We start from the raw sequence: 14870 nt of genomic DNA, 5'->3' as shown, positions 1-14870 counted from the left end.
TCCCCCCCCTCCCCCCCCCCCACACACACAGCTCAGCTAACCAGATCTAAGCAGAAGAAAACTTTAATAGGCATCTCAGTCTGTACATTCTCCGGTCCCACTATGGGAGGTCTATTTAAACTTGAATGGCTAAAACTCAGTTGCCGGGTTAGGGAATGCTGAGGCAAGAGACTGGGTCAGAGTGGGTATGGGCAACATTTGAACAATGGTTAAGGGTTCATCGCAATGTCCAGCCCATTGGAGCCCTGACCACAAATGCTGTCATACTTTTCCCGGGATGACTGGTGGAAGTCCTCCCCATAAAGTTTATGAACACTCCAAGTAATCAATTCCTTTAAGTAAGATCTGGAAGTCATACTAAACTGAGGCTTATTCACAACAGGTAAAATAGAAAGCCCTGATGCTGCAAGCATACCTAGGCCATCTGAGAAGAAACAATGTGGTATCCCATCCAGTATATCTTCTATTCATAAGAATTTCAAATTGGCTCCTAAGTGTCTGGTTACTCCTTAAAAACTTATGTTTTTACTGGTTGTTAATCAGTTTCTGAGATGTTCCAAACCTGATAACCCTTTGTCACTAGAAAAGATAATTATTTACACAATTAAAAGAATGCTTTGAAGAGGCTGGACTAAGGGTATAAAAAGCTGTAAAAGCAGCAAACAGTGTGCTTCAAGAGGGAGGAATCTCTCGGACACCATCCGCTGTTGTTCTCGAGAAGCTGGAAGAACAGATCATCTCTTTTTGTTGTCTGTTTAACCTTCAGTGATCGTGCTAAGAACTTTACCTGTCAGCAAACAACCTGAGTGCATTTGAATGGTGAGATTGCAGCTCTTGTTCTCTCTCTTTCTTTTTCTCTCTAGGCATAGCTTTCTGAATCTAAATTGTACTAGTTAAGCTTGAGCTAGTTTTCCCCAAATACTCAATTAAACCAGGGTAATATTGTAATTGTTTTGTTTTCCCTTGCATGTCTATTACTACTGTATTGTTTTAAATTTCATATACTTAGCAATAAATAACTTTTATAGTCACACTGGTGGTAACTGGGCATATTTTTCCTTCTCTGCTTCCCCTTCCCCACTTGCTCTGCAGCAACACTTCTTTTACCTAAGCCAAAGATCCCTGTGAAGTCCCAAAATACTGTGGGATCCGCTCATCAAGAGGCTACCACTACTAGGACAGTTAGGGCAAAAGATTGGGATGTGCTGAGTTTAAGACGCATAAGGGGATCAGCTTGTACAGGCTGGTTGATCCAGTTTGACTCCGATGTACCCTAATGAACTGAATGCTGGCCCATGAGGCTGTTAGCTGGACACCTAGCTGGATTCAGAGGCATTCTTTTTACCTGTGTGCTTGTGTCTGACTGCATTTTATTGTTGCCTTAATGAACTGATTCCTGGCATATGAGGTTGTCAGCCTGTCTATGCTGATCAACCCAGCTGGGTCAGGCATGTCACGTTAATCTGCGTGTGTTTGTATGTGACTGATTTGGTGGCTGGAGGAACCCAGCCCTATTGAACTGAGTCCTGCAAGATGGCTCCATTAGGGGTGAGGACTTGCAGAAGGGAAAGATACAGCTCCATATAGAAACGCCAGTACACAAGCAGCACATTGGTAGAATTACAAAGACCATAGAAATGTATCCCTAATAAATGAGCACAACACAAAGTGATGGGCAAATCTGGTAATAGGCGAAAACTGTGGTTTTAAATATGAGGCCATTTTTGCATCTTGCCACTGATTGGCTTGAGGGACCCTGGACAGCCCTGCTGTTTTCAGCTGACTGGTGTGGAGGCAAAAATGGTGCCATATTTAAAATTTCAGTTTTAGCTTCCATGCTGATTAGGAGGGAGAGGCGAGGTCCTCTGCTAATCAGCAGTGAGGCAGTGGGGAGGGGCAAGAGGGGAGGTACATATGAGGGAACATGCAAGATTAAAGGAGCCACTGTGCACTCTACATCCACTGTGAATTCAGTAGGTACCTAATTATTTATTTTGATGGTACCTGAAGGCCCTAAACAAGGATCAAGGCTATGTATTAGGCACATACATAACTAAGATAGATGCATGTTGGGGCAAGCACTATATAAACAGACTGATTTTAAGCCCTTGTTTGACTAGGTGACTGTTTATCATAACACTTCATGTTGCTGAGCAATGGCTTTAAACAGGAATTTCTCTCATAAAAATATCTTTATAATACTGCCTGTAACTCCTAGCAATCCCATTCCACTATTCACAATAAAACCAAATAGCATGAAGTATGTTCCTACCCCAGACCTTTCAAAGGCTGAACGTAGGCTTCATGTGCAAAACATGAAATAAAAAGACAAATAAGAGGCTATGCAGCAGAAAGATGACAAAAGAGGCAGATGCAACTGCACCCAGTAGCAATCAAGTTACAGGGACAGTGATTGCAGTAATTGTCACGATGATGCCTGAAGGTTAAAAATTAAATGGGGAAAAGAAAAAGAAAAGTAAGTAATTTCTAACACTGTTGCAAAGCTGCTGGATGGGCAAATTGGGGATGGGACAGCCTTGGCCACTGATTCATTCAGTATTCTTTGTTTTGTCCAAACTCACTTCAATCTCTTGCTGCCAGGAACACTCCTTTCTTTTCCACATCGTAACATACATTGTTTGTCTCCTCAGGTACTGGTTAAAGTATTAATCAAAGTTTTTAGCTTCTTCAAAGCTATTTTCTAGACAGCCTTGAACTCGTCCCCTTTATAATTTATGCTCTTTTAATAATCTTTGCCAACTAAGCAAGGAAAGCAATAGAAATGACTGAGGCAGGCAGGGGATAAAGATGAGGGGTAGGCATTTGATCCACTCTTGCATCACTTTTGCTCCTACTGACTAACTAGGTGCTTAGAACTTCCACTATACTTGTACTCACATTTCTGCTTTAGCTCATTATGAAATGATGTAATTGAATTGCCTCTTCAGCAACAAAAGGAAGATCAGGGAAAGTGTGGGTCCCTTACTAAATAGGGGAGGGAGCCTAGTGGCAGATGAGGTGAAGTACTCAATGTGTTTTTCACCTCAGTCTTCACAGGCAAGGTCACTTCCCAGACTACTGCACCTGGCAGAACCATTTGGGGAGGAAGTGAGCAGCCAACTGTGGTGAAAGAACAGGTTAAAGGTTATTTAGAAAAGCTGGACATGTATGGGTACATGGGGCCTGAGGGTGTTGAGGGAGTTGGCTGACTTGATTGTAGAGCCACTGACCATCATCTTTGAAACCTCATGGTGACCAGGAGCAGTCTCAAACAATTGAAAAAGGGCAAATGTAGTGCCCATCTTTAATAAAGGGAAGAAGGAGGATCTACGGAACAACAGATCAGTCAGCCTCACCTCAATCCCTGGGGAAATCATGGAGCAGGTCCTCAAGGAATTCATTTCTAAGCACTTAGATGAGAAAAAGGTATTTAGGAACAGTCAGAATAGATCCACCAAGGCCAAGTCATGTCTGATTAAACTGATTGACTTTTACGTTGAGATCATTGGCTCTGTAGATGCTGAAAGAGCAGCAGATGTGATATACCTTGATTTTTAGCAAGGCTTTTGTTATGGTCTCCCCACAACGTTCTCGCAAGCAAGCTAAGGACGTATGGATTGAATTAATGGACTGTAAGGTGGATAGAAAACTGGCTGGATCATCTGCAGGGATCCTGGTTTTCTCTGATTTAAAAAAAAAAAAAATCCCCAAATTTCACATAAAGTAACCCAAAAATCTACTTTTTTCTATGATTAAAATGAAACACCACTGTATATATCTATGTATTAGTGGTGTTTTGTTTGGACCACAGAAAAATGTGGATTTTGGGTTACTTTTTTTTAATCCCAAAATTGTTTGTTTGGTTGGGGTTTTTTTGTTTTTTATCAGAGAGGACCAGGATCCATGATCATCAGGCTCAGAGGCACATGTAGATGCTGACTGAGAGCAAATTTGCAGCTGGAAACCAGGCAGTGAGCTTCCTGCGTCCCCTAGCAGCCCCAGGGATGGCTGGGAACTGTGCATTTTGGGGCAGGTCCTAGTCAGCTCTGGGCTGTGTACCTGGTCCAGCCAAGCTGCTGGGGCACACTGTGGGCTTACAATTTGGGGAAGCATGTTTCCCACCCACTGCCCCCCCCCATATGTCACCCATGTCCTGCCCCTGAATTACCTGTGGGGAGCTGTGGGAGCTGCTCTCCACTAGTGCTTGGCTGCCCCATAGATGTGTGCATGCACATAAATGCATGTTGCACCCCCTGACAGCCTCCTCCCAGTCCTCCCAGCCCCAAACATTTTTAAAGTTGGTTCATAACCATTTCATATATTCTTGAGATCCATTTTTTGGTCATGCTTTAGGAGTTGAGAAACACTAGACTAGATGATCTCCTGAGGTCCCTTTTAACTGATTTTTTTTTTTCTGTTTCTATGAATCTATGATACTATGATGCACATAATGATATCATCATAAAATACATCATCATAAATACCAACACAACAAAATGTACTCTGTAGTCTCCCATGGACCTGTTCTGCCCTTTGGATATCTGTTGGAAAACTGAAGATGTCCACACATATTCAATACTCTTTTTTTTTGTGGGGGTGTGGAGGTGGTACCTCTCTAAAACCAGGGTGGAAGCAATTCCCATTTTTGCAGTCTATTATGACAATACTGATTGCGTAATTTAGACAGTGGTTTTTAACAATTAGTATCATTACATGAAATTAATTCCCTGGCAAATGTCCCATTAAACTGGCTGTTGCAATTTAAAGAGACTTGATTTATTAGTATATGTCATATTTCTATAGAATTGTGATAGGAATATTTTAATTGTTCATTTGATAGAATCATTTTATGTGGATCATAAAATGTATTTCTTGCATGATCCATTTGCTCGGTTTATTAGAGAAGAAGCCTAATTTTTCAAGGAGTCAACTGGAAAGAGACAGTACATAGCTGTTAGGAAATTTTTACTTAGCATTCAATGTCCACCTTTCATAGATCCTTGTTAGTCATATTCATGGCTCTTATTAAATACCTAATCAAAGTTTGATATATTGAAAACAATATTAAAAAAGATAACAATCTCCAAGATGCTTACTACATCTGGAAGAGCAGAATATTGAATACATTTGTGTAAGTTATATGGCTAAGCCAAACCATCACCTGCAGTTTTATCATTTATGCAAGAAAGTGAACCCAACAGCACATAATTAAAAAGAGAAGATGGTGAAAATCTTTAACCATTTTAAAATAAAAGCATCTCCTATCCATGAAACATCACAAAACAAATTCTGGACAGTAGAAAGCTGACAGCATTGGAATAATACTGTGGTTTATGTTTACATATAGTGGCAGACAGTTCAGCTTTTTAATGAGGTGTAGTTTTTTAAGTTGAACTATGAACAAGTAATTTAGTTAGATAACAAGGCTCTGAATAAAAATGTAATGTTTATAATCCATTCAAAATCTGTTCATTCTAATTTAGGATGAGAAACTTATTCTGAAGTAATCAGACTAACAAGTCTGATTCATCATCAAGTTACATGAGTGATGGTGGAACAAAAGCGCAGTATAGGAATGAATAAGAGGTCCAGAATTATTATAATATCATTTAGAGTCACATTTTCAAAGGGTTTTCAATTGGCGCCCATTTGGGCATGTAAATGCCTGTTAGGAAATTGGCTGCATGTTTAATTGTTGTATTAACTCAATTGTTCATGCAAATGATAGACATTAAAGATATATATTCAAAATAAACAAACAAGCAGCCCCCTCTCCCCCCTTATTTTCCATTTACTTTCAACATGGGAATTTATCTATTCATACGTTGAGAGAGAACTGGGTGGGTGTAAGGAAATAGAAAATTTCTCACTGGGGTTGTCTACACATGGGCATTTAATGCACATTAACCCAATTTAAGGTGCATTAAAGGTGCATATCTACACATACATACCCTCAGTACACCTTAGAAACAGTGAATTTAGGCTAATTCCACCTGAATTTGATATCTGCATAAAGCAAGCATGAAATTTAGACATGATTAGTTAAAGCACATTAATGCAGTGTAGACATGATAATGAGCATTAACACAGGGACTGTAATGCTGGGTCAGCCCAGCCACTAGGGGGCTGGCCAGAGCCCAGCCTCGGGGATCCTGGCTGGCTGCCTCTCCTCTACCAGGGCCAGGCTACTCTCTGGCAGCCCCTACCTGCAGGCTATAAAAGCCTGCAGCTATTTTGTGCCTTAGGGCATACAGCACAGGAAGCCTGAAGGAGCCAGTGCTGTCTGCAGGAGTCCATCAGACCCTGTGTGCCCCCTGGACCTGGGTAGACACTGCCCATTCTGTCCCCTAGCCAGAGCTGCTCCTTGGCCACGGGTGAGTGTTGCAAAGAGGTACAGCCTGTGCACATCCCTTGCCCAGCCCTGAGATTCTCCCCAGGGCTGCTGGCTCTGCTCTCTATGGCAGCAGAACCAGCATCTTCTCCCTGATGCCCCTCACCCCCAGCCACTGGTGATGCATAGGGGATGCACATGCACCCCCTGAGATTGGCCACGCACCCTCTGGTAGCACCACCCATGAAACTGGAATTGCTGATGGAAGTGCACTTCTGGTTTCACTGCTGGTTCAGTGATCAGTGGCTGGGGGACCAACCCTGTTAGTGATCTGGTGCCCTTCTGGACTTGGGAGGCACCAGTTGCCCATGCCCCCAGCTCTGTTTCTGTGCAGGCACTGTGGTGAAGCACTTCTGCCACATGGCTCCCTATCCCTGGCCATGTCCTTGTCCAAGTTGCTGCTGACAGCCATCAAGGGATGGTATCACAGGGACTGCTGTGTGGGTCCCCAGAGAGTCAGTGGGGAAGCATGTTCAACACATCATCCTCATCAAGTCCCACCCTTTCCCAAGTGCCCAGGCCCGCAATTGGACCCATGAGGAGGTGCAGAAGCTCATGTCACTCTGGGGTAGACTTGATATCCAATTTGTGTGGGGTGGGAGCTCAAATACCCACATTTATGAGGCCATTTCATTCAGAATGCATGCATAAGACCACTCCTATATGGCCTGGCCATGCTGCTTGAAGGCCAAGGTTTTGCGGGTATAGTGGGTGGCTGTGACCAACTTCAATCATCGGTCCTGTTGTGCCCAGAAGAGCACACCTTTCATGCAAGATCTGACCCACCTTTTTGCGCTCTAGAAGACAGGCCGCACCCCTGCAAATTCAAGCAGCAAGAGTGGCCTTCCCTAGCCCACACCCTGCATTGATACCTCTAGTGAAGGCCATTACTCATTACTCGTCCTGCTGACAAAGGCCTAATACCCTTTCTGACCTCCCCTCCATGGGGCCTATGCGTTGCAGATGTTACTTTGTGTGTGTGTTTCTTCTCCAGCCTATGGCCAGACCAAACTGACCCTGAACCTGGGCACTGTAGGCTGGAAAGCAGCACACCAGAGTGGTTGGCCTATAGGGAGAGAGGGGGATGTAGTTTGGAGATGTGGCAGCAGGTGCTGCAAGCAGCCTGTCCTGCCCCACCCTGGGAAGGGGGCAAGGGAGGCAGGCTGCTCCCACATGCTACAGAGAGCACCTAGTGGTCCACTGGCTCCAAGGGAGCAAGCAGAGCCAAGGGGTGTGGCCAGCAGCAGTCTGGGCCCAGTTCTTCCCAAACAGCTTACTATGGTCCCTGGGCATCTGCACATGGCTGACCTCCAATCTGAGGCCAGGCAGTGCAGGGCCCCTGGTGCACAGCATCTCATTTCTGAAATGTTGCAAACTCACACAAAAGGCCTCTGCACAGCCAACATCTGGACATGGGGCAGAAGCTGAAGGGCCCTGTGAGAGTGGCACAGCAAGGTCCCACCACCCACCACTGGAGCTGCCTGGTGAGGCAGTGGCACAACACAGACTTGACCCTCCTGCTCCAGTGGTGGCAGTGGTTGAGACCCAAGTGATGTGGGAGCAAGCATGACAGAAGGCATGGGAGCTCGCCTGGTGGGACAAATCATTTCCTAGGAAACCGTCCAGGAGGAGGCATGAGACCAGGTGCAGCCAGTGCACTGGTCCTGGCTGGAGGCCCTGGAACAGCAACACATGGAGTTGTTGCAGCAGCAACTGGCAAGCCAGGGCTGGCCACTGAACCCCACATGCAGCTCCCTCCCCTCCCCGGACCTCCAATCCCTGCAGGGCCCCTGGGTCCCACCTGCTGCCTCTCAGCAGGCCCCTGCCTGGACCTCAGAAGAGGGTCTCCAACACCTCCCATCAGTAGGAACCCCTGCCATTCAGCGCAGTCCTCAGACCTGTGGAGGAACTGTCTGGAGCCAGGATGCTGGCCGTATGCCACTGGGCTCTTTACCCTGGTTGTCCCCACCACACAGCCCTCCCTCCCCCCACTCTGGGTCTCAGAAAGACTGAGACTGCTATATATAGTTTTCAGTTTTGGGGGAGGTTTTTTTAATGTTAGCTGGCCAATTAATATTTCTTATCTCTAAGAAGGATAGTTCCTCTTATCCCTAAATATGCATGGTCTTACAGAAGCTCCCAATGTACAAATTATTTTGGAGGTCCCATTACAACTCTGTTACATTGTGCACAAAATAGATTTTGCTGATCCTATCAAATGTGAAACTTCAGGACACAATACATAAAGGAGCAATAATACCATAGCATTCTGTGAATTTCTGTTGGCTTCAGTTTCCCAATCTGGAATGTCAACAGCAGATCTAGGATTTTGGAAAAGTGGTATGTGATCAGAATCATGTTCTTGGCTCCAGAACTAGCAGAATGTGGCAGGCACTGCAGTCTGCCCACCAAGCTTGGGAAGAGGGGCCAAGTGTTAAGACCAGGGTATATATAGTCTAGGCCAAAGGTTAGTTACCGGAAGCATGAGTGTGGGGGTCCATCGAGTCTAGAGCTGAAGTCAAGACCAGCCACAGTCACAAGCCAAAGCCTGAAAAAAAACATTAGGTGAGAGTTAACTAGGATCAGTAACTATAAGCCAGAGCTGAAAGTCATATCAGAAATATGAGCAAGGAACCAGAATTAAGGAATGCCAAGGAATACCAAAGCAAGGAGTCAAAGCCAAAAGATCAGCAAGGAAAACATGGAAGGTCAGAAGCAAAAAAATGTTCACCTTTGCCCAGACAAGGATAGAAGCTGGGTCTGGCTTTTAAGGGCTGGAGTGAGTGGGACCTGTTGCCTATGGCTTCAGGAGATTGGCTGCCCTGATTGCCTCAGCCCAGCTGGGACTAGGCCTCAGCTCTTGGTTTGCTACAGGGGGACTCTGTTCAGGGAATGGCTTGCCCTGATCTTTTGGTTGAGACCAGCTGGGTCCTAGCCTCATTATCAGGGATCCTGATTTGCTCTGATTAAAAAAAAATCCCAAATTTTCGGATTTAAAAAAGTGACCCCAAATCCACATTTTTCCATGATTAAAATGAAATGCGACTACTATATATATATATATAGAGAGAGAGAGAGAGAGAGAGAGAGAGAGGTGTTTCATTTTAATCATGAAAAAATGTGGGTTTTGGGTTACCTTTTTTTAATCCAAAAATTGGGAATTTTTTTTAACAGTGTGGCAGTGGAGATCGTGCTGCCAGCCCCGAGGATGGCCCGGGTCCTGGGGGAAAGGGCCTTGAGGACCTCAAAGATTACCAGAGTCTGCTCCAGGCATAAATACTTACTTTGTCATGAATGAAAGGCGAAATCATGGGACTCGCTGGAACCACAGACCATGCCATTTATCAGTTCCTGCTAGCTCCAGTTGGCTGGGTGCTCAACAAATGACTTCAAAAAAGTGAGCCCAGCCACAGCTGCAGGAGGATAGGAGAGAGACAGAGAATGAGAAAGTTATTGAAGGAACAAAATGCTCAAAGTATTCCTTGGCAGGGATGGAGGAAGAGAATAGGAAACTCTCTCCTTCTGAGGCTCAGAGGAGTCTCTTTACTCACCTGAGTTTGGGGATGAGAAGGAGATAGGTCAATGTCCGGAGGGCTATAGTCCGTCCTTTTTGAGAGTACCTGCAGGAGCAAAGAAGATGATTAACCATGAGTGGTGGCATTTCAGGGCCAGTGATTGGGGCGAATCCCAAGGCCAGGTATCTTGTGACCAACCCAAGGATATTTTGTGGATCTACAATGAAGATACCATGACCAGGTGTCCCATGGCTTTGGGTGGTTAAGTTGCACTAGCTTGATAACAGGGACTATATTGCTATAGAGAGTTAATCTCTGTGGATAGAATCAGGATTGAGTCTGAAAACCCATTGTCATTGCATGCCTGTGACCCAAGAGCAGGTCATAGTGTGTGAGGAACAGCAGTTACCCAGGTAAACAGCAATTCAGGCCAGTAAGCCTCCCTTTTTACTTACCTGTACATCAAGTTGTGGCATGCGAGCTGGGGTGGATGTGCTGTTAAAAATCAGATTTCGGTTACCTGCTGGAACCTAAGGGCTAGCACATACCTAGTTCCACTAAGAAAGTAACAGATCTGATACTATTTATTCATTTACACAGAGAAAACCAGGACCCCTGATCATTACAATGAGCAGCCCAGCTTTCACAGGATTGGACTCTTATCTGAGAGGGAAGCCAGCAACACGTGCTGAATCAGCTCAAAAAGAGGAGCTGGGCAGCCTGCCTCAGAATGGCCTCTCATCTGACTCAGAAGGCACAGCTGTCTGGCTGCCCAAATGGGAAGAGGAGCCTAGCAAACCAGCTCCAGCAGGAATGAGTCCCTGGCTCCTCCAGGCTATAGGAGTAGAAAAGAAATTGAAGAGGGGCACAGCTGCACAAGTGAATACCTCCTTGGATGCTCCCCTGTTGTCTGTTAGAGAAAGAGGGTCACTCAACACAGCTGGAAGTAGAAAATATATTTTGTATTCAGCTTCATTTGTGCAACAAAAGAAGCATTAATATATAAATATTCAAAGACACTATAAGGAATATATTTATTCCCTATAATGGACCCACTCTTCCCCTTTTTACTAAAAACAAAGCAGACAAGTTGTTTAGGTGGAAATCTAAACAGATGGTGGAGGGATGATATCATATAAAAAGACACAAAATAGCATCCTACACAATGCTACTGTATGTAATAATCTCAATTATCAGCAGATGCCATTTTACACTCTTCATTGTCTGGACCTTTACTCCAATGGACCAATATTACTAATTCACTGTTTAGCCTATCCTCTTTATGTTGAGTCATTATCCATACTGTTTTCAATATCATATTAAGCTACTATACATCAATCACTCCCCAGTCTTCCCTTCTGCTGAAGACAAAACTCTCCAGCTCTAAGATTCCAGTATTGTGAATGTTTTCTTAGAGATGCTGAATATCCCATGCCAATAGTGAAAGCAAGTGTGATGGTGATGATGATAATGGAATAAAGATGGAAATATATTTTTATTCATATATATATATATATATATATATATATATATATATATGCAATTGTTATTCATTATATAAAACATGTCAAAATTAAGGTGCTGAGTTTCCTCACAGGGAATGGATTCCAGGTGCATAAAGAGAACATCTTTATGGAACCTAACTCTTTCCTAAATTCAACATAATACAGTCCACAGATCGGCTAAATTATACTCTTCCTCAAATATTCCATGCGACCATGCACACCTCAGTAAAATTGCTAGGGTTCATTAAGAAGCAAACTTGGTTGACACCAAGTATGATCTTACATAAGCACAATGTAAGCAATAGTGTTCTGAATATTAGCTATTTATTAAAATCCACACTTTATATGATTTATAAGCTATTAGGTATTCATCAAGCCAAAATTATGTTTTTTAATTGTTCCAATAATGTACTCATTACAAAAGGTCAGGGTATTACATTCCTTGCCTGGATTCCCATTCTTCAAATGTTTCAAAGTAATTTTGAATTGTGACCTTTTATAGAACTTCTAATTTTCATTCATGTCTATAATCAAATAAGTAAAATAAAATTACTTATAAATAAGTTTCTAAGTATTATAACTAATAATAATAACTTACAAAAGAGAAAAGGTAATAGGGTGGCAGCATTGGTATTCCAAAAAGAATTTTTTTTTTAATTCAAGAAGTTATTTTATTCTACTTACAACAATTAAAGCTGTAGAACTATACTTTTTTACAGAACAGAATTTTTATAAACTGTTTATTCATCTATTTCTTCTTCCTGTAATATTTAAGCTATACAAGTAGTTTAAAAAAAACTCAGATCAGTGATTTTACCTATCACACAAAGGACTTTTCATGTAGTTATATGATGTATTCACCAGCGTAACTCCATTGACATTTACTTATGATCAGGGATCCTGGTTTTCTCTGGTTTTAAAAAAATCCTCAATCTTTGGATTAAAAAATGTAACCCAAAATCCACATTTTTCCATGATTAAAATTAAATGCCACTAGTACACACACACACACACACACACACACACACACACACACACACACAGAGTAGCAAACTGCTCATCAAGCATGATGTGGGGGTGGACAGGGATGGGAGTTGGGATCCTGCCACACTCAGCCCCATTGGCACTTGGGATGCTGCCACTCCCCATGCTGCTCAGGACCCGGCCCCGCTCACTCCCCATGAACAGTTTGGGTCCAGTCCTGTCCTTCCCACCCTCCCTGCTGCTTGGGCTCTGGCCACACCTCCACCATCATCACTCAGGGTTTGGTCATGCCCCTCTGTCACCCCTTGGGGTTTGGTCCTGCTTCCCACACCCCACCACTCAGGGTCCAGCTGCACTCCTCCCACCACTCAGGGTCCATCCCTGCTCCCCCGCCCCCCCAAGTCCAACCCTGAGCCTCTCTTGCGTCTGCCTGCCCCCTTCCCTTCCCTTCCCTTCCCTTCCCTTCCCTTCCCTTCCCTATCTCCCTCCATTCCTGCCCACTGCCTCTTCACTGCTTGGGGTAGGAGGAGGCAGGTGGTGAGGAGGGAGGGAGCTGCTGCCATCTCAGTCAGGGAGGCATGGGGCAGCACCACTGCTTGTGTGGCCAGGGCATGTTCCACACCACCACACACTTCCCTGGCAGTGGCACAAACGGGGTCATGTGCATCCAGTTGCTGCCCTTCCTCTCTGCAGTGCATGCCCAGTTGGGCAAAAACATTATGGACAGACACACAGACAGACAGACAAAGCCTTTTATTATATTAGAATATAATAGATATAGATATAGATATATATATAGAGAGAGAGAGAGAGATAGTATGCAGTGGCATTTCATTTTAATCATGGGAAAACATGGATTTTGGGTTCCTTTTTTTAATCCAAAAATTGGGATTTATTTTTATCAGAGAAAACCAGGGTCCCTGTTTATGAGGCATTCTTCCAGGCCTGAGGTTTTCCCACACTCCCAGACTGAGGGATGACCCCGAGGCAATCCTCAAGCCCTGGGGGTTTCCCACATTCATTCCCACATGACAACCATGATCTCCAGGGTCTGGGGGTGCATGAAACCCCAGGACCCTGGGTTTCACAACCTCCATAATTCTTAGGGTATCGGGGTTTTACAGTGGGATGGTGCATCCCTGTGACTGGCAGCCAGATCAGCTGATGGGGCTCCCAGCCACTGGGGAGACCCTACTACAGTGCAAATTAAAGCTCAATAGCAACCAGCAATAGTTAGTATACATATTTTAGGGCTAACTTTATAGCTTGTTGGAGCTTTTTATGGCATGATAGCTTCTTTGCCTGTGTAGCTGGTCTCCAGGTAACTGCATAATTCGCCAGGTAGGGAACCTTAGAAAAATACTTTGTAACAGATGTTTAGAGGACTTTCATTTCTGCTCCTCATCTATTTTTAAATATCATATCAGATTTTTTTGACCTAAGTTTCTAATATAGAACTGATTTATAAAGTTATTTGGGTAGGATTGAGAAAGCGAAGAAAGAGACATCATCTACATTTCTGGGATAACTTGTCACAAGAGGGATGGAGACATCATGGCCCACTGAGTAAATTACAGTCTCATCATGTAAAAATGTATATTTCCATGGCAGCCTATAATGCATCCACAGGTGTCAAAGCCTATTTTAAGGGTGTACTCTGTTTTCAGTGAAATGTTATCTACTTTGTAGGTTGTTGTAACTTCTTTAGATTACATCTTTCTCCTTTATGGAAAAGGATTGAAAGGTCATAGCTGGTATGGGCAATGATGAGAAAGAAAGGTAAGGAACAATGTGTAAGTCACTCAGAAGAGGCCATCTTTCATGGCTGGTGGTGCTGCTCCTTAGTAGATAGAAGAGCAGGCCGCTTGTGTTTAAAAAAAAAAAAAAGGCAGAATCAAAACATCTTGTCAATACAATGTACACCAAGCACTTGTTTATTTTGGGCCAGGCTTTTATTCATTATATTACCATCTACCTCCCATATGCAATCCTCTATTCAACCATTGGATTCAACTCACTAATAAAAGTTAACATAGGGTGCGTCTACATAAAATGCATTCGTCTAATCTAATGTGCAGTAAAATGTCACTGTCTACATGTGTATTGCAATTATTGCACATTAAATTAGTCTTAAGTTCCATTTGCTAGTACCAATATTTACAGGTACTAGAAAATGGTGCATTAACTGTGCCAAAGCACATGTGTAGACCCTGACCAGGAACAAATTTCTCCTGGTCAGCAGAGGCCCACAGCTGCTGCCTAGCTAAGCTCTGATCTCCTCAGGGTGGGTGGAGCTGTCCCAGCTCTCAGAGCAGCTGTCTCCCAGCCAATGAAGATTGGGACCAGTCCCAATCTCCATATGGCCTAGAAGCAGCTGTCCCCAGAGCTGGGATAGCTCCCTCCTCTCTGCAGAGATCATGACAAGCCCCTGTGGCCCCTGTAGCCCTGGGGCTGGCATCTAGGGGAGCCTGGAGC

The 14870-nt window shown here is 43.9% G+C and overlaps 1 long non-coding RNA gene across 1 annotated transcript; it reads right to left on the bottom strand.

Annotated features, from left to right (window-relative positions):
- Positions 1 to 8443: 8443 nt before the first annotated feature.
- LOC132250199 (uncharacterized) lies at positions 8444 to 9801 on the bottom strand. The gene is made up of 3 exons (XR_009461837.1): positions 9676 to 9801; positions 8868 to 8939; positions 8444 to 8712 (listed from the first exon to the last, which is right to left on the bottom strand). It is a non-coding gene; the product is annotated as an uncharacterized LOC132250199 (long non-coding RNA).
- Between the last annotated feature and the right edge of the window lie 5069 nt (positions 9802 to 14870).

The sequence above is a fragment of the Alligator mississippiensis genome, chromosome 1 (genome assembly GCF_030867095.1).
Source record: "Alligator mississippiensis isolate rAllMis1 chromosome 1, rAllMis1, whole genome shotgun sequence".
Taxonomy (NCBI): Eukaryota; Metazoa; Chordata; order Crocodylia; family Alligatoridae; genus Alligator; species Alligator mississippiensis.
This window is presented reverse-complemented; position numbering and strand designations above follow the sequence as displayed.